Source organism: Phocoena phocoena, chromosome 13 (genome assembly GCF_963924675.1).
Source record: "Phocoena phocoena chromosome 13, mPhoPho1.1, whole genome shotgun sequence".
Lineage (NCBI taxonomy): Eukaryota > Metazoa > Chordata > Mammalia > Artiodactyla > Phocoenidae > Phocoena > Phocoena phocoena.
In genome coordinates this window covers 718,119-735,980 of record NC_089231.1, presented here as the reverse complement: position 1 = coordinate 735,980, position 17,862 = coordinate 718,119, and positions in this window count along the sequence as shown.

The following is a 17,862-nucleotide window of genomic DNA, read 5'->3' as shown; positions in this document are numbered from 1 at the left end:
AAAAATCTCTCCCCAAAAGAAAAGCCCAGGGCTTCCCTGGTGGCACAGTGGTTATGAATTCGCCTGCCAACACAGGGGACAGGGGTTCAAGCCCTGGTCTGGGAAGATCCCACATGCCATAGAGCAACCAAGCCCGTGCACTACAACTACTGATCCTGTACTGTAGAGCCCATGAGCCACAACTACTGAACCCACACGCAACAACTACTGAAGCCCACGTGCCTAGAGCCCATGCTCCACAACAAGAGAAGTCACCGCAATGAGAAGCCCGCGCACCGCAACGAAGAGTAGCCCCCAGTTACCACAACTAGAGAACACCCACGTGCAGCAATGAAGACCCAACACAGCCAAAACTAAATTAATTAATTAATTAATTAGTTAGTTAGTTAAAAAAAAAAAGCCCAGAACCAGATGGCTTCACTGATGAATTGTACCAAACATTTAAATAAGACTTAAACACCAATCATACTTAAACTTTTCCAAAAAACAGAAGAGGGAACACTTCTTAACACATTTTCTGAGGCTACTATTACCTTGATTCCAAAGCCAGATGAATATACCACAAGAAATGAAAACTACAGACCAATGTCTCTTACGAATATAGTGTATTAGTTTCCTAGGGCTTCCATAACAAAGTACCACAACCTAAGTAGCTTAATACAACACAAATCATTGTCTCAAAGTTTGGGAAACTAGAAATCCAAAGTCAGTGTCAGCAGGGCCATGCTCCCTCCAAAACCTGTAGAGGAATCCTTCCTTCCTCTTCCTAGCCTCTTGTGGTTTGTCAGAAATCTTTGGTGTTCTTTGGTTTGCACTGCATAACTTCAGTCTCTGTCTTCATCTTTACATAGCATTCTCCCTCTGTGTCTCTGTCTTCACATGGCTGTGTTCTTATAAGGGCATCTGGGACATTGAATTAGAGGTTCATTCAACTCTAGTATGACCTCATTTTAACTAATTTCATCTGCAGTGAGCTCATTTCCAAATAAGGTCACATTCATAGGTATCTGGGATTAGTACTTCAACATACCTTTTCTTAAGGGGAACAGAATTCAATTCATAACCTAAAAATTGAGCAAATTGAGTCCAAGAGCACATTAAAGAATTATACCCCAAGACCAAGTGGGATTTATTCTAGGCATGTGAGGGTGGCTCAACATAAGAAAATCAATCAATGTAACCCACCATATTAATAGAATGAAGGAACCCCCCTCCCATATGATCACCTCAATAGATGCAGAGAAAACACTTGACAAAATTCAACACTCTTTCACGATCAAAATGCTCAGCAAACTAGAAATAGAAACTTCCTTGACATGATAGAGGACATTTATGAAAAATCCACAGCTACTAAAAACCAACATCCTACTCAATGATAAAGACTTTCTCCCAAAGATAAGAAACAAAACAAGGATAATCCCTTTCACTACTGCTATTCAACATTGTGCTGTATGTCCTAGCCAGAGCAATTACGCAAGAAAAATAAATAAAAGACATCCAAATTGGAAAGAAAGAAGTAAAACTATCTCGAATTGCAGCTGATTCTACATATAGAAAATCCCAAAGAATAATTTTAAAAAAGTAGAGCTAATAAATAAATTTAGCAAAATTGCTTGTAGATTAACATACAAAGAGCAGTTGTGTTTCTCTGCATCAACAATGAACAGTCTAAAAGAAAATTAAGAAACAATTCTATTTACAATAGCATCACTCCAAAATACCCAGGATCTGATTTACCCAAGGAGGTAAAAGACTTGTTTATTGAAAACTACAAAACATTAATGAAAGAAAGTAAAGAAGACCTAAATAAGTGGGAAAATATGCCATATTCTTGAATTGGAAGACAATACCGTTAAGATGACAATACTCCAGAAGCAAACTACATATTCAATGCAACCCCTATAAAAATTCCAATGGCTTTTTTTTTTTGCAGAAATGGAAAAGCCACTACTCAAATTCATTAGAATTCAAAAGAATTACGAGGGTTCCCAAATAACCAACAACAAATATAAAAAGAAAAACAAATTTGGGAGACTCATACTTCTGGTTTTAAACCTGATCACAAAGCTGCAGTAATCAAAACAGTATTGGTACTAGCATAGGGATAGACACATGTACTAATGGAATAGAAGAGTCCAGTAATAAACCTATATATTCATGGCCAATTGACAAGGGTGCTAAGATCCTTCAGTATGAGAAAGAAGAGTCTCTTCAATGAATAGTGATGCAGCAACTGGATGTGCACACAGGAAATAATAGAGTTGGATTCCTACCTCACTCCGTATACAAAAATTAACTCAAAATCAACAGCCAAAGTGTGAAAGCTAAAACCATACAACTCTTTGTAAAAAATATAGGGGTAAATCTCTTTGTCCTTGGATTTGGCAAAGGCATTCTTAGGTTTGACACCAAAACATGGGCAACATAAGAAATAATAACTGAACTTCATCAAAATTAAAACTTTTGTATATCAAAGGACATCATCAAACAAATAAAAAGTACAGAGTAGAGAAGATATTTGCAAATCATGTGTTGATAAGTTTAGTATTCATAACACATAAAGAATTCTAACAACTCAACAACAAAAGGCAAACAACCCAGTTTAAAAATGGGTAAAGACAGGCTTCCCTGGTCGTGCAGTGGTTAAGTATCCACCTGCCAATGCAGGGGGCACGGGTTCGAGCCCTGGTCCGGGAAGATCCCACATGCCGTGGAGCAACTAAGCCCGTGCGCCACAACTACTGAACCTGCGCTCTAGAGCCTGTGAGCCACAACTACTGAGCCTGAGTGCTACAACTACTGAAGCCCGTGCGCCTAGAGCCCATGCTCCACAACAAGAGAAGCCACTGCAAGGGAAAGCCTGCACACCACGACGAAGAGTAGCCCCTGCTTGCCACAACTAGAGAAAGCCTGTGCACAGCAACGGAGACCAAACACAGCCAAAAATAAATAAATAACATTTTAAAAAATGGGTCAAGAATCTTAGTAGACATTTCTCCAAAGAAGTATATAAATGGCCAACATGTACATGAAAAGATGTTCAACATCACTGGTCATTAATGAAATGCAAATCAAAACCATAATGAGATACAGCTTCACATCCATGAGGATGGTAACAACAACAAAAACAGCAACAGCAACGATAACAGCAATGAAAAATAGCAGGTATTGGCAGCATGTGAATAAATTGGAGCTTTCCTAAATTGTTGTAAAATGGTGAAACCACTATAGAAAAAGTGTTTGACAGTTCCTCAAAAAGGTAAACACAGAATTACCACGTGATCCAGCAATTTCACTCCTGTATTTATAACCAAAAGATATAAAAACATATATCCTCATAAAAACTTGCACATGAATGTTTATAACAGCATTACTCCTAATGGCCCAACATGGAAATACCTCTAACGTTCATCAGTGGATGAATGGATTGAAAGTGTGCATACATACAGTGGAATATTATTCAGCCATTAAAGGGAATGAATTACGATAGATGCTATAATTCGGACGAACCTCAAGAACATTATTCTAAACGTAAGTAGCCAGTTACAAAAGATCACATGTTGTCTGATTCCTTTTATGTGAGTGTCCAGAATAGCCAAATCCATAGACAGAAGAGACCAGTGGTTGTCAGGGGCTGGGGGTGGGGGAGGGGGAGTGACTACTTCATGGATACGAATGTGATCCTGGGGGGATGAACATGTTTTTAAACAAGAAAGAGGTAGTGGCTGCATGGCACTCTGAATGCACTAAGTGCTCCTGAATTGTGCCCTTTAAAATGATTCAGTGTACATTGTATAAATTTCACCACAGTGAAAGCAAACGTTAGTGATCCGTGGATCACCCTCTGCCTTCCTCTCATCATCTTCACTCAAAAATGACAATTTCTCTTAGATTTTTGACCCTACGTAAACACTGCCGTGACATATTGCTATGTATTAAAGCCCGCCCCCCCCATTCTCCCTTCTCCATCTACATAATCTTGTAAAATCAGGTAATAAAGTAAATTATTGGGACTCTTTTGCCATCTTCCAATCAGTAATGGACAATTACAACTTATCTTTGATGCTACCATTCTCTACAAGTAAGGCTGATAGCACTCAACGGACACAGATACACGTCTGCAAGCAGAGACAGGCCACCAGAGTGCTGGCTGGTTTCAGGCCCTGTGCCCAGATACTTAGACACGACATCTCATTCCACCTTCACACAAAATCCTGAGATAAATCTGATCGCCAACTCATAAATGTGGCGGTGGCAGTGGGGTCCTGCTGCGGTCACTGCCCAGAAGGGCGTCCAAGGTGGGGGACTGGACGCCCAGGGTGAGGCTGCCCATCCCCGGGCTGTTATTGCGCGGCTGCAGAGGGGCCTGGACGGCCCTAGGGGTCAGGAGGAACAGACCCTTTCTCAGGTGAGCAGGTCCCGACAGCCACCAGTCCACCGTCACAACTTCACTCCCTGCATCTTAAGGACTTTCTGGGGTTGAATCATAGACGCCTCAGGGGAGGCCAGGTTCCCCTGACTTACGCCCCTTTGTCTGCGCACAGGTCAGGTGAGCGCAAAGACCCCGAGCTTCAGCCCCGGCTCCAGGGCCTGAGAGAGGAGGTGGGACGTGGCCAGTGATGCAGCCTCCTGGTCTCTCACCCTGCTTCCAGCTCAGAGAAGGCCAAGCCTGAGACACGGGATGCCCTGCTTCAAGGAGCCACCTGCAGTGCCCTGGTCCCGGAGCCTCCTTGCAACACACAGAGGCTTCCCTTTGACCCACTCCGAGGCTCTCCCATGCCCCGCCAGCCTGTGACGGGGGCGGCTGACCCCTGGTCACAGCAGCTCTGATACCCAGCCTGTGCTTGCTCTCATTTCCAGTCTGTCCTGCCTGTCACCGCGGACCCCTGCCTCTGACCAGCTGTGGTCCCCACAGAAACCCTTGCGGGAGGTCCCACTCTCTTTGATGTGAGTTCCTAAGCGTTTACTGCGCTTGGTGCCCAGGTCTTGTTATTGGTTCCCATCTGTGCGGCATCCTTGCTGGAATCAGACCATTCCTTTCTATCCTTTTTTGCTGTCTTGGCGTTGCTGTTTTGCGCTGTGCTGACTAAAAGTAGTTTGGTTATAATTATAATCACAGAGTAGAACCTGGCATAGGTCCCATGAGCCTGTGGCTGGAGCTGGCCTCCCAGACCAGCGGTTTGTGATTCCTGTGGACCAGCGTCCTCTTGGGCAAACTCTGCTTGGGGTCGGCAGTGACATAGGATGAGATTGTTCTTTCATCTCAAGCTTGTGTCCTGAGAGCCTGGCTTTGGTCCAGAGACAGCGGTTCTCTCTGGTTTCCACCTGCTGGGGCCAACGGTCAGGGGGGAGCTAAAGGCACCATGTTCAAGAGCATCACATTCCTTCCGACCGTCAGCAGCTCTTGTGGCTCATCCAAGTCTACATCCCCCGCCCCACCCCGCTTCCAGGACAACCCCTGCTTCTTATATGTTCTCTCATCGTAACCCCAGTTCTTGCACCTGTCATTCTCAATGACATCACTTCACCAAGGACAACTTGGGCCTTCAGTGGCCCCTCTGGGGAACATCTGGCTTGAAAAGAAGTCCATTTGAGAGGTATGTAGAAGAGAAAGGGAGCCAGATTTCTCAGGCTCAAATGGCGCTGAGAAATCTCAGCACTGTTTGATTAGTAGAGGCCTCCCAATTAAATTCTGAATCCAAATTCTTTCGCTGGAAGTGTATTTGGCCAAAGCTAATGAACAACTTGACAAACTTCAGCTCCCACCATCTACTCACCTCCCTAGGAAGCCCCGTCCCGAGGGGTCTCCTGCACCCAGGTCTCCCTCCCCCACTCCTATCACTTCCCTTCCGCACCTGCATCCACTCTCCCTGCCTCTTCCCCCGTCCAGGCCCCCTGCCTTTCCCCAAAACTCTCCTAAAACCCCAAATTGGCAGGTACCTTTCATAAGCCAAATATGTAGGCAGCTGTAGAATGTAAACCATGGACTCAAGCCAAATTAAAAACTATAATTAAGGATTTCCCTGAACCCAGATAAAACCAGCAACTATTCATAGGATTTAAGTTCTTTCAGATTCAGGGGCCCCCCGGTGGCCCCGTGGTCCTTCTCCCAGTGCGGGGGGCCCGGGTTCATCCCTGGTCAGGGCACTGGATTCCGCATGTCGCAGCTAAATAAATAAATAAGTAAATATTTTAAAAATAAATAAATTCTTTTGGATTCATATGAGCCAGGGTTGCCTGACCTATATCAATAGAACCTCAGATTCTAAATCCTGGATGGCAAAAGCTGACTGGACTGACTTGGAGAGCGATCTACAGAATAAACCTGAGGGTGCAAAGAAGGCCAGATAAGTAGGTCAGAGTTTCCTAAAAGCCATACAGGAAACATTTGCTGTAAAAATTTACTGGACGAAATTCATCATGCAAACAAAGAAAGGTGAAACTATAGGAGATTTTGAGGACATTCTGGAGTTAAAGAAGATGCTGATGAAATAGCAGCTCTTTTGTCTCATCTGGTCTATGGAGTTAGACCTGAGATTGGAGGCCTAATTCAAGAACAGAAATCAGAACGGGAAATAGGCCTTCACCTGAACGACAGCACCTGGCTTTAGAACAAAAATGAGGCAGGAAAAAAAAAAAAAAAAAAAAAAATGAGGCAGGACCCAGAATAAACCTGGGACCCTGCAGATCAAAGAGCCAGCTGGCCCATCCCCCCAACCAACCATCTCCTGACGGAACGTGTGTAGGTACTGTACACAGAGGGACACTCGAACAAAGATCATCCCTTCTTGCAAAAGAAAGACCAAGACCAAGACAAAGCCTCGACTCAGATCACTGAGGGTGCTCCAGGGAGGGAGCAGTGCCCTGAAACACTCAAGGTGAAGTAACTCAGTTAAGATCACTGAGGTTATGGTCAACTTCATCAGTTCCTGGTCCATACGGGTGCTACCCTTCCTACATTAAACTCTGCTACCTTTTAGTCAACACATCACGACAGGTGGGAGGTATTTCTGATGACCCCCAGATTTTCCAGATCTCTCAGCCCTTAATTGTAATGTCTGAGCCATTGGCTGAGAAGCATTCCTTCCTGCTCTGTGGTACCACTCCAGCAAATGCAATAGGGAACGACTTATTCTGCTAATGGAATTGTAAGATGAAATGCACACCACAGGGACTATTTCTCGAGTCCCAGAAGACTCCTGTATTCATAATCAAGTTGTGTCTTCCCTGGATATACCTTTGCCTCCCCCATGATATTTATGCAGACCCCAGATAAAGGTCTTGATGCAGTACTTGACAAGGATAAACATACTTGGACCAGACCTGTAATAGTTCAACTAGATCCTACAAAACCATTCCTAAGCTTCCCCCATATTCCTTGAAGCAAGAAGCAAAGGAAGAGATCAAACCTCTGTGGAAGGCCTTACATCCACAGGCTTCTCATATCCTGCGCTAGCCTTCGCAACACTCTGTCCTGCAAGCAAAGGAACCAAATGAGTGAGGCTACTGCTTTGTTCAAGGGCCATCAGCAAACTTGTGATTTCTCATTTCCCAGTAGAGCCCAGATACCATCCCACGTCCAATTCCTCTGGAAGCCACTTGGCCACTGTGGTGAACCTCTGCCCCTTTCAGGCTGCCCCCCGGATCCTGAATCAAGACTTAAAGGATCTAAAGTTCTCTCATGATTTAGTTCTGGCACAACATGTACATGATTTCCTACTTTTCTCAGAGAACAAAGCCTGTGAAAAGGACTCCATTCACTTTCTCTCAGCTTTGGAAGAAAAGGGACTTAAGGTTCTGAAAGATAAGTTATCAAATTTTACCAAAACACAGTCCATTATTTAGGGTATGACCTATCTAAAGAGGAAGGCTCACTCCTGGTAGACTAAAGACGAGCCACACTTATCCCAGACCCCTCACCAGATGACACTGGGGAGGATTTCTAGGCTTAACTGGATGTTGCAGACAATGGGGGCCAAATTTTTCTAAGATTGTATCGTGTCTTTACGAAGTAAGTCCTCAGTGAGGGTCCTTTTCCTCTTGGAGCCAAACATCAACAGGCATTCAGAACCTGAAGAAAGCTCTTCACCAGCCTCCTTCCCTGCACATCCTGGCTACAAACTCCCCATTGTCTGTTTGTGGAGAAGCAGTCTGGACGAGCCCTTGGAATTTTAACTCGGCGTCCTGGGAACCAGCAAACCCATCACTCACTAGAGACCTGGGCAGAATTGCTCCACTGTAGAGGTCATCAGCTCACTCTGAATGTCTTTTCTGAATGGGCTGCTTCTAAGGAATCCCTGGATTTTGAGGTCCCTTTTGAAATAGTCTTCCAACTAGATGGAATTCTGGACTGCTTCTTTAGTTGTGAGTCACGAACCGAGTTGTGAAATGTGACTGGAGTTTAACTGCTGGGTTTTGTTGTTAACAGTAGATGGTAAGGGGCCTTTCAGTGAAACTTAGGAGCAGTTTTCTCAGATGTCTCTTCCAACAGACAAGACCCCTGAGCTGAAGACCATGAGGAGACTGTTCAGGATGATGTTGTGGGGAGGCGGCCTCAGCCGCTGATGATGGGACTGGCTGTAGTAGATGAGTCCTTTGCAATGTTTCGCCACGATCTGTGTGCAGGAAGGCAGAGTCTAGTGTTGGAGGCGAAACCCCTAAATGCATCGGCCTTCCCTGTTATCAGATCATAGGGTAACTGATGTATCCCTGGAGGAGTCAACCATATGCCCATAGGGCTATTGGAGCGCTCTTGGTCCAAGGAGCTCAGGGTTTCTGAAAACAGCTAACTTTTTGTTTTTTTATTTTAGTTTTTTTTTGCGGTACGCGGGCCTCTCACTGTTGTGGCCTCTCCCGTTGCGGAGCACAGGCTCCGGACGCGCAGGCTCAGCGGCCATGGCTCACGGGCCCAGCCGCTCCGCGGCATGTGGGATCTTCCCGGACCGGGGCACGAACCCGCGTCCCCTACATCGGCAGGCGGACTCTCAACCACTGCGCCACCAGGGAAGCCCTGTAACAATCTATTGATCAGATTCTAGGTAATTATAAATTTGAATTTAACAACCTTCATAGAGCAATGGGCCAAACACTTGCCACCTGAAAGAGACCAAAGCATATAACCAGCTGAGGTAAGGCCTTGTGTCCCAGGCAACTTCTCTTTAACTGGATCTCCATGGGCCCCTACTGGGTACTAGTTTTGGGGGACCAGGACCTTTGGTGCTGCTTGCCTCAGACCAACTCCTCATGAACTTTAGGAAGAGTATTCTCAGACTTGTCTATACACAGAGGCCCTAAATCTAGAAGTCACTAAGGCCAGAAATTCTAACTGAGACATGAACTCTGAAATGAGGCCACCTTGATTACTCAGGTGCTTTTCCTGGAGGAATCAGACTCGTTGTGATGCCAGCAACCAGAGCAGTGCTACCACATGTGGGGCCATACAAAGAGAAGGCTCTAAGAGAGTTACCAAGAACTCTGGGGAAGCTAGGACCCCCCACCCCCCCCCCCCCCGGGAGCTGCAGACTGCCAGGGCAGAGAGAGGTTACCACAGTGCTCTAGATTTCGGGTTGGCCAGTCATGTGTCACTGCTAATACTTGCTGTGCTTGGATCAATGCAACAGGCCAAGCAGAACACGCGATAAAGAAAAAGCGATTTGTCTCTTTAGGGTTAATCCTCATGGTCTACGGGACTTTCCTCTCGCCCTAGGTTGGGCAGTTAGTATTCCTAGTTCAAAGCAACCTACGGGGACTGCTGATGGCTCTTGTTTGGTTGTGGCCATGACATTCTATCCAGCCTCACAGGCTTCTGTGCAGCTGCTCCCTCATCAGCTCAGATGATTGCAATGACGGTACAACTAAAAGAAAAAAAAATCTCGCGATATGATTGTTGATGGAGACAGCTAGAGAATCCCCAAGCTGTGAAGACCTGGATCCCTCACCTTCCCCGAACTGATCAGCTTCCCACAGGTGAGACAGAGACCCAAGTGGGAAGGGGACCGGGAGACTAAATACACAAACGGACAAGGGTCAGACCATTTATGACAGTCTCTGACTCACAGCCTCTGCAGCGATCAGCCCGGAACGATCAGGACGTCGTCAGTGACTGCCAGCTTCCTTATTATTATTATTATTAATTTTTGCTTCCACTTCCAACTCAGGACCAGCCAGAAAAAGCCAAATGTGCTCCCTAGCCCGGTCTGCTCCACAAACATAAGGGGTCCCAACTCTAATTAGCCGCCTGCAGCTCCCCAGGGCACCTGCCTGAAGCCTTGCCTTTTCACTCCAAAGGTTTCTCACTCATCTGCCTGCCTCTGAGTCTCTACAAAACACAGGTGATGGCGGCTGACACGCTCGCTACAGCAAGACCCAGATAAATAGCCTCTGTTTGTTCTCATTTGGGGGATCTTCATTTATTTCCACGTGACAAACTGGACTTACGTAGATTGTGAAACTGTCTGAAAAAGAAGGATGCTAACAACTGAACCTGGAGTGACCTTTCCAAAGCCTGTGCTTATTTAGATCCCCGCCCCCGCCCTGCTTTAGAGCCTTTACTGGCTCCCCTGCCGCTGCTCTTCTAAGCTATCTTGGTTGGCTTCCAGCCTCTCTCCCTTACACTGGTAACCAAACTGACGTTTTATTTTCTGGAACGTGCCTTGCTTTCTTTTCCTTCCTGGCTTTGGGACAGGCAGCTTCTTCTACCTGGATTTCTCCCCTATTTCTCTCTTCAACTGGATGCATCCTCACTACCCCTCAGGTGTGTGCACGGACATCACTTTGGCCAGCTCGCCTCCGTGCCGGCCTGTGTTAATTGCTCCTCCTCCTGTTACCATAACAGACCATTTTCCCACCGATTATTTGGTTGTGTTCACCCTTCAACTCTAAGCTAAATTGTAGTGGTCGTATACCACGCCAAGCCTAATCCCATCAGCCCTCACGGTAGTTTTGCAATTCCTTATCTAGATAATCTGAATGAACATATCTGAAACGTTTCCCCTGAAGAAATTATTTCTAGAATTATTTTCTATCAGTATGGGATCTAATGCTTTGCTGATTACATAGTACCACCAACTGACTGTACAGTTCAACTTTTCCGTTATCTTATTTGTCATAGCTAACCTAGGAAGGCAGTTGTCTACAAAGTGTTTTGTATTTTAACTTTATTATTATATTAAAGTCATAGAATCTCAGGGTAGAAGTGACTTCAAGAACCAGTCCCATCTAGTACATTCCTTTGTGTTGGTTCACTCTTTACTCTCTCTCACCCATGTTCATGGCTTTGTAACTGAGCAGGACCCTATGGGGTCTTCTCGGGACAGACCCCTCCCCACATGCTCTGCTGTAGCTCCTCTCTGAAGTACCTGGATAATAGTATCTGATGCACGCTTCCTGAGTCGTTCTACAGATGCTAAAACCAACACCAAGTGGAAGAAATTAACTACCTGATGACCATGAGCATATAGCCCCCAGACCTCCTGGAGCCTAAGGGTTGAGCCTAAGGTGAACCCCTGTGACACCACCTTGGTACCCCATCACCAACCAGTCAGAGAGCTGTGCACGAGCTGATCACATACCCTGCGACCCCCACTCCCTCCCTCACCCGGCCTTTAAAAATGCTTTGCTGAAACCCTTCAGGGAGTTCGGGTTTTTTGAGCACTAGCCGGCCTGGACTCCTTGTACGGTGCCTGCGATAAACGCTGCCCTTTCCTTCACCGCAGCCCAGTGTCAGTGGATCGGCTTTGCTGTGCGTAGGCTGGCTGACCCAAGTTTGGTTCAGTAACAGCTTCAATTATTATCTGTATTATGGTGACTTTATATTTCTAACCCAGACCTGCATTCTTAGATCCAGACCTGTATTTCCAACTATTTGATTTTAGCATCTAGAGGTCTCAAGAGCATTCTTCAACATTGTCAAGACCAAACTTGTGATCCCTTCATGCTCTTTCCAGTGTTTCCACTATCTGTCCTCACTGCCCTCATTCTTGACACTTCACTCACAGCCCCGTCCACACTGTCAGGTCTGGTTCACTTCACTTCCTAAATACCTCTTGGAACTACCTGCTCTCCATCTCCAGGGCTACCCGCCAAATCCCGGTTCCAAATGGCCATCGTCTTCCCCCTGCACGTCTCCGGCACTCCCCTCTGATTCCCACACCTGCTCTCCTCCACACTAGAGCCAGATGTGCTCTCCAAAAGCAAATCGCATGCTGTCATCCCACTCACTGAAAACACTTCACTGGCTTCTCACTGGTCTTAAAAAAGACCCAAATGGTTTACTGATCTGGCTCCTAGCTTCCCCTCATAATGTACTTTCTTCCTGTGACCTGACCTGTAATTCAGTCCTTCTGGTTTCCTTGGTCAGCCTGTGCCACACCTGCCCCAAGCACCGGGCTTTGCGGGGCTGTTCCCACTGCCCGGAGTCATCTCCCCTCACCACCTCTCTCTGCCTTGATCAACTCATGCCTCCTTGCCCTTCTGACCTCAGGTTGCCACTGCATCAGGATTGCTCAGCCGGATCAGGTCTCTGGGCTATAGATACCTGGAGAGCCTACCTTCTTCAGGAGCGTTTACTCAGTTGGTAATTAAACTTTCACTGTGTACTTATTTCACTAATGACAATCTCCCTCACTGTTCTCTAAGCTCTGTGAAAGCAGGGATTGAGCTTCTTTTGTTTTCTGCTCATCGCCGTCTCCTTGGCGTCTAGTAGACACACAAATAAACGTGAAACCAAGGTGAGAAAGGGAAGATCCCATGTCGGGTTCACAAGGAATATCATCTCCCCTTCTATAGACATTTCAGCGGTTTTGGATTAAGCGTAGCAATTAATTTTATTGTAGGTGAGCACGTGGACAGTTGTCTCTGTGTGTTGCCAGATGCAGTTGCAGAGGGTTGCTAGCCCAGCTCTGCCCAGAGGAAGGGACACTCCTTTCTCTTTCTTTCTTTGTCTGGAAGCTGGGTGGGGCCCTCAGGGCAGCACACGCCCAAGGGCTCCCTCTGTGGGCCAACGTGTCAGGCTCTGGGGCCAGTTTAAGATTTCTCTCGGTTCTGTGGTCACCCAGATTTTGCTCTTTTTACGGTGGACAGTGAGTTTTGCAAAAGCTGATGCTGATTTTATAGAAGGAACCAGATGAGAGAGTAGGAAAAGCCCAGCACATCTGTAGACTCAACTGAAGCTAAAATCAAAGCATCTGTACTCGCACTGACACCAAGTAGGTTGAGAAGAAGCAGAACAAACTTGTTTGTGCTACGACGTGCCCAGCATATAAGTCCTCAGGTCTAACTTCTGATTTTGAATGATTTGATGGCTGAGTCCCTCTGGGTCATATTGCCCATTCCTCTGTCATGGGGAGGGACAGTCCTTTCAACATCAAAGCCGTTGCTTGTAGTTTTAAATGTCATTTGTTACCTATCCATGCATACTCAAGTGTTTAGCGACATAGTAGACCAATGTCTGGAATTTCCTTTGAATGCATCCAAAAAACAACAAAAAAAGATGGAACAAGAGATGAATAGTTGATTCACATCAGCCAAAACATGGAAACAACCTAAATGTCCATCAACAGATGAATGGATAAAGAAGATGTGGTATATATATACAGTGGAATATTACTCAGCTATTAAAAAGGGTGAAATAATGCCATTTGCAGCAACATGGATGGACCTAGAGATCATCACACTAAGTGAAGTAAGTCAGAAAGAGAAAGACAAATACCATATGATATCACTTATATGTGGAATCTGAAATATACCACAAATGAACCTATCTATGAAACAGAAACACACTCACAGACATGGAGAACAGACTCGGGGTTGCCAAGGGGGAGGGAGGTGAGGGAGGGAAGGACTGGGAATTTGGGATTAGCAGATGCAAACTGTTGTATACAGGTTGGGTAAACAACAAGGTCCTCCTGTAGAGCACAGGAAACTATATTCAATACCCTGTGATAAACCATCATGGAAAAGTATATAAAAAAAGAACGTCTGTGTGTGTAGAACTGAGTCACTTTGCTGTACAGCAGAGATTGGCACAGCATTGTAAATCAACTGTACTTCAATAAAAAAAAGAATTGAAAGAGATGAATAGTTAGATAGCTGGGTGATAAAGCAAATAGAGTAAAATTGTTCATTATAAGATCCAGGTGATGATGGGCTTCCCTGATGGCGCAGTGGATAAGAATCCGCCTGCCAATGCAGGGCACACGGGTTCGAGCCCTGGTCCAGGAAGATCCCACACGCCGCAGAGCAACTAAGCCCGTGTGCCACAGCTCAAGCTCTGAGCCCAGGCTCTGGAGCCCATTGAGCGACAACTAATGAGCCTGTGTGCCACAACTACTGAAGCCCACGCACCTAGAGCCCGTGCTCCACAACAAGAGAAGCCACCGCGCTGAGAAGCCCGCGCGCTGCAACAAAGAGTAGCCCCCGCTCGCTGCAACTAGAGAAAGCCCACGCACAGCAACGAAGACCCAACACAGGCAAAAAATAAATTAATTAATTGAAAAAAGAAAAGAATACTGGATACTCTTAAAAATAATTGTTAAAAAAAGGATCTAGGTGATGGTGTTCACTGTGCATTTATTTCAACGTTTCAGTATGTTCAAAGTTTTGCATAAGATGTTGGGAGAAAATTCAACATTTATTAAAACCTTGTGATATTTATTAAAATATTTATAAATATAAATTTTATTAAAGTAACCTAGGCATCAGGGATACAGTGACGATCAGAAGGCATGGCTCCTGTTGGTACAGCACTCCCTGAGAGAGACAGACACGTTAGCAGGTGATGATCAAACAGCATGGTGAGTGAAGTGATAGATACACACAGACTTCTCTGGGCGTGTCAAGAAGAACCCACCACATTTCGCCATGTGTATTTGTGCGGTGGTGGTGGTCAGGGAGATCTTCCTGGAAGAGAAGCCACCAGAACTCAGCCTCGAATGGCAATGGGATAGAGATCAGGTCAGGTAGTAGGGAAGGAAGGAATTCCATGAACAAACCCTGTATAGTGTTTGCAGCAGCGGGAGATGGGCTGGACTGGTCAGCTCTGGGGAGCTTGTGTTCCAAGCTGGCCAGCTGGGCTTGCTCCTTGGTGGGGGGGGGGGGGAGGTGGAATGGCTGAAGGTGAGAATGGAAACGGCAGGGTCAGATTCGCTTTTTGCTGCGTCTCTACCTAGCTGACTGCAGAGCATCCCTGAGACACCAAAGCTGGAGGTCACGTCGGTGCCTGACTGTGCAGGTGTTCCTGTCAGGAGATGCACACATGGTAAGAGGGTTGTAGGTGGGGGAACAGATTTGAGGAGCATTAGGATGTAAAATTAGAAAACTGGAAATGGGAAAGATGAAGGGTGGTAAGCAGCATGCTTACGGTTAGAGGGGCTGTTGAGGAGGGATGATGGGCTCAGTCTTGAACTGAGAGGGGCACCTCTCAGTTAGAGGGGCACCCAAGTGGAGCTGCCAAGTTGGCAGCCAGAAAACAAAGCTGAAACTTAGGGAAGAGGTGGATACACTTCATTACTGGACAAAGCTGAAACTTAGGGAAAGGTGGATACACTTCATTACTGGAATCGAAATAATGAAGTTTGAATCTGCAGTTGAGACTAACAAGGGAGAGTATGGAGAGTGATAAATGAAAGGGATGGGGTTTCCAATACCTGGAACAGTGCCTGGCACATACGACGTGGTGATGAATATGAACAAAAGTGGGAAGAATTCTGGAACAAACATTCAAGGATGGGCTGAGAAAGGGAAGCTGGTAAAGGTGTAAGGACCGATCAAAGAGGGTGGAGAAGATTAAAGGTCATGTTTGGGAAGGAAGTGTTTCAGGACAGGGAGGAGGTTACAAATAAAAGATGAGGCTAAAATCTGTTCATGGGTGTAACAGTCGGGAGGTCACTGGTAGCCAAGGGATATCTGCAGAGTGCAGAGGGTGGGGACAAGAGAGCACAGGGTGAGGAGTGGAAGCAGCTGAGGCATCGGGAGAAATGTGACACAATTCCTCCATACTGGAGCGCCGTGGTCTAGATCAAGGGTGACTGGAAGGCTTTAACTTTTCATCACACCCATAATTACTTGAAAAAAGATATCTAGGGACGTCATACCCATTTACTGCTGTGATTTATTATCAAATAAAATCATGATTCATATATAACTATAAAGAGCAAATTCTCCTTCAATTATGGCCTGTATTCCTGTAGGAAAAAAGCAAATTGTGGCTAAGTAACATCATCAGCCCAGCATTCAACACACTTTTTAAAAATAAATTTTATGTATGTATGTATTTATTTTTGGCTGCTTTGGGTCTTCGTTGCTGCACGCGGGCTTTTCTCTAGTTGTGGCGAGCGGGGGCTACTCTTCTTTGCAGTGAGTGGGCTTCTCATTGCTGTGGCTTCTCTTGTTGCGGAGCACGGGCTCTAGGTGTGTGGGCTTCAGCAGTTGTGGCTCGCGGGCTCTAGAGCACAGGCTCGGTAGTTGTGGCGCACAGGCTCAGTTGCATGGGGGATGTGGGATGTGGGATCCCGCGGCATGTGGGATCTTACCGGACCAGGGCTCAAACCCGTGTCCCCTGCATTGGCAGGCGGATTCTTAACCACTGCGCCACCAGGGAAGCCCTCAACACCATTTTTAAATTAACTCAGACATTTATTTAGTGCCTGTCATGTTTTTAGTCACTGGGCTAAACTGAACAGAAGTTACCAGTAGAAAGAGAGAAGCTGGAATTACGGGAGAGGGAGGGCTGGACAATGAGGTGCTGGGCAGGGCAAACAGGCCAGGGGTGAAGGTGCTGGCCATGGGCGTGAGCAGACGCAGCCTCTGATCAGGACAGTTGCTCAGGAAACAGGCCTGTGCGTGGGGCCAGGAGCGGGTTCCAGGGAGACCAGGTCTGATGGTCTTGGTGTTCTGGAAGAAGGAGGAGACATGGTCTTCTGCTGAAAAGGAAGCTGAGGATTATCCCGGCAGCTTCAATGAAGTGAGAAAGGTCTGGAATAGTTATTGAGGAACGATAAATTAAAGTAGCTGTGTGCACACACACTAGGCCTCTCGTTAAACTGCAAGCTCTCTGAGGGCGATGTGGCCCTTTTCTTCCCCCTTGGGCGCTTGACTCCACGAAGGAAGAGACCCATAGGCATTTTGAAAGCCTCCTACTCCATGATTTCATTCATTTTGAAAAATAATTATTGCCTCACAATTTTTTAAAGAGTTGGGCATAAGTGAACTTCTAGGACGTTTAAGAGATTTAACAAATGTATGCAATTAACTTTTTTCCTACACAACATGTAGTAGCTCTAACTTAAAAATCAGAATTCTCAAGAAAAAAATGTGACATTAATTTTCTTAGAAAATAATTACTAAGTCAGGAGACCCTATCCAGTCAGTTCACCAAGATGTGTCAATCAAGGGCATACTTGTCAAAGTTCTGATAGTCCAAGTTCTATCCTCCAATGGCAGGGCAGGCTTCTCCTCACATCTGGTTTCCCATTGGCTCTGAGGTGTGGGCGGGGCCACCCATTCCTGCTGCTGCCACTAGCTCCACCCCACCCCATGCAAATGAAATCAAAGCTCTGGTGAACCCACGTGATTGGTCACGTGGTACGACACACTCGCCCCACCCCCTCAATTGACATCATCACCCTCTCAAACTCTCACGAGAGTTTGCACAGATGCTGGTGAGAGGCTGGCAGGCCAGTCCACTGTGGCAGGAGGGGGGTCAGGGGAGGGAGCTTCAATACAGACCCCCATTCCCACTGCTGAGTCTCCAGTCCAGCTTAAGACAGGGGCCCCTAGGGGCCTGTGGGGCAGTACCCAGGGGTCCCATGCAGACTCTTCCCCCATTGGCTGGCTGCTCCGGCATGCAAATGAGGGCGCGCGTCA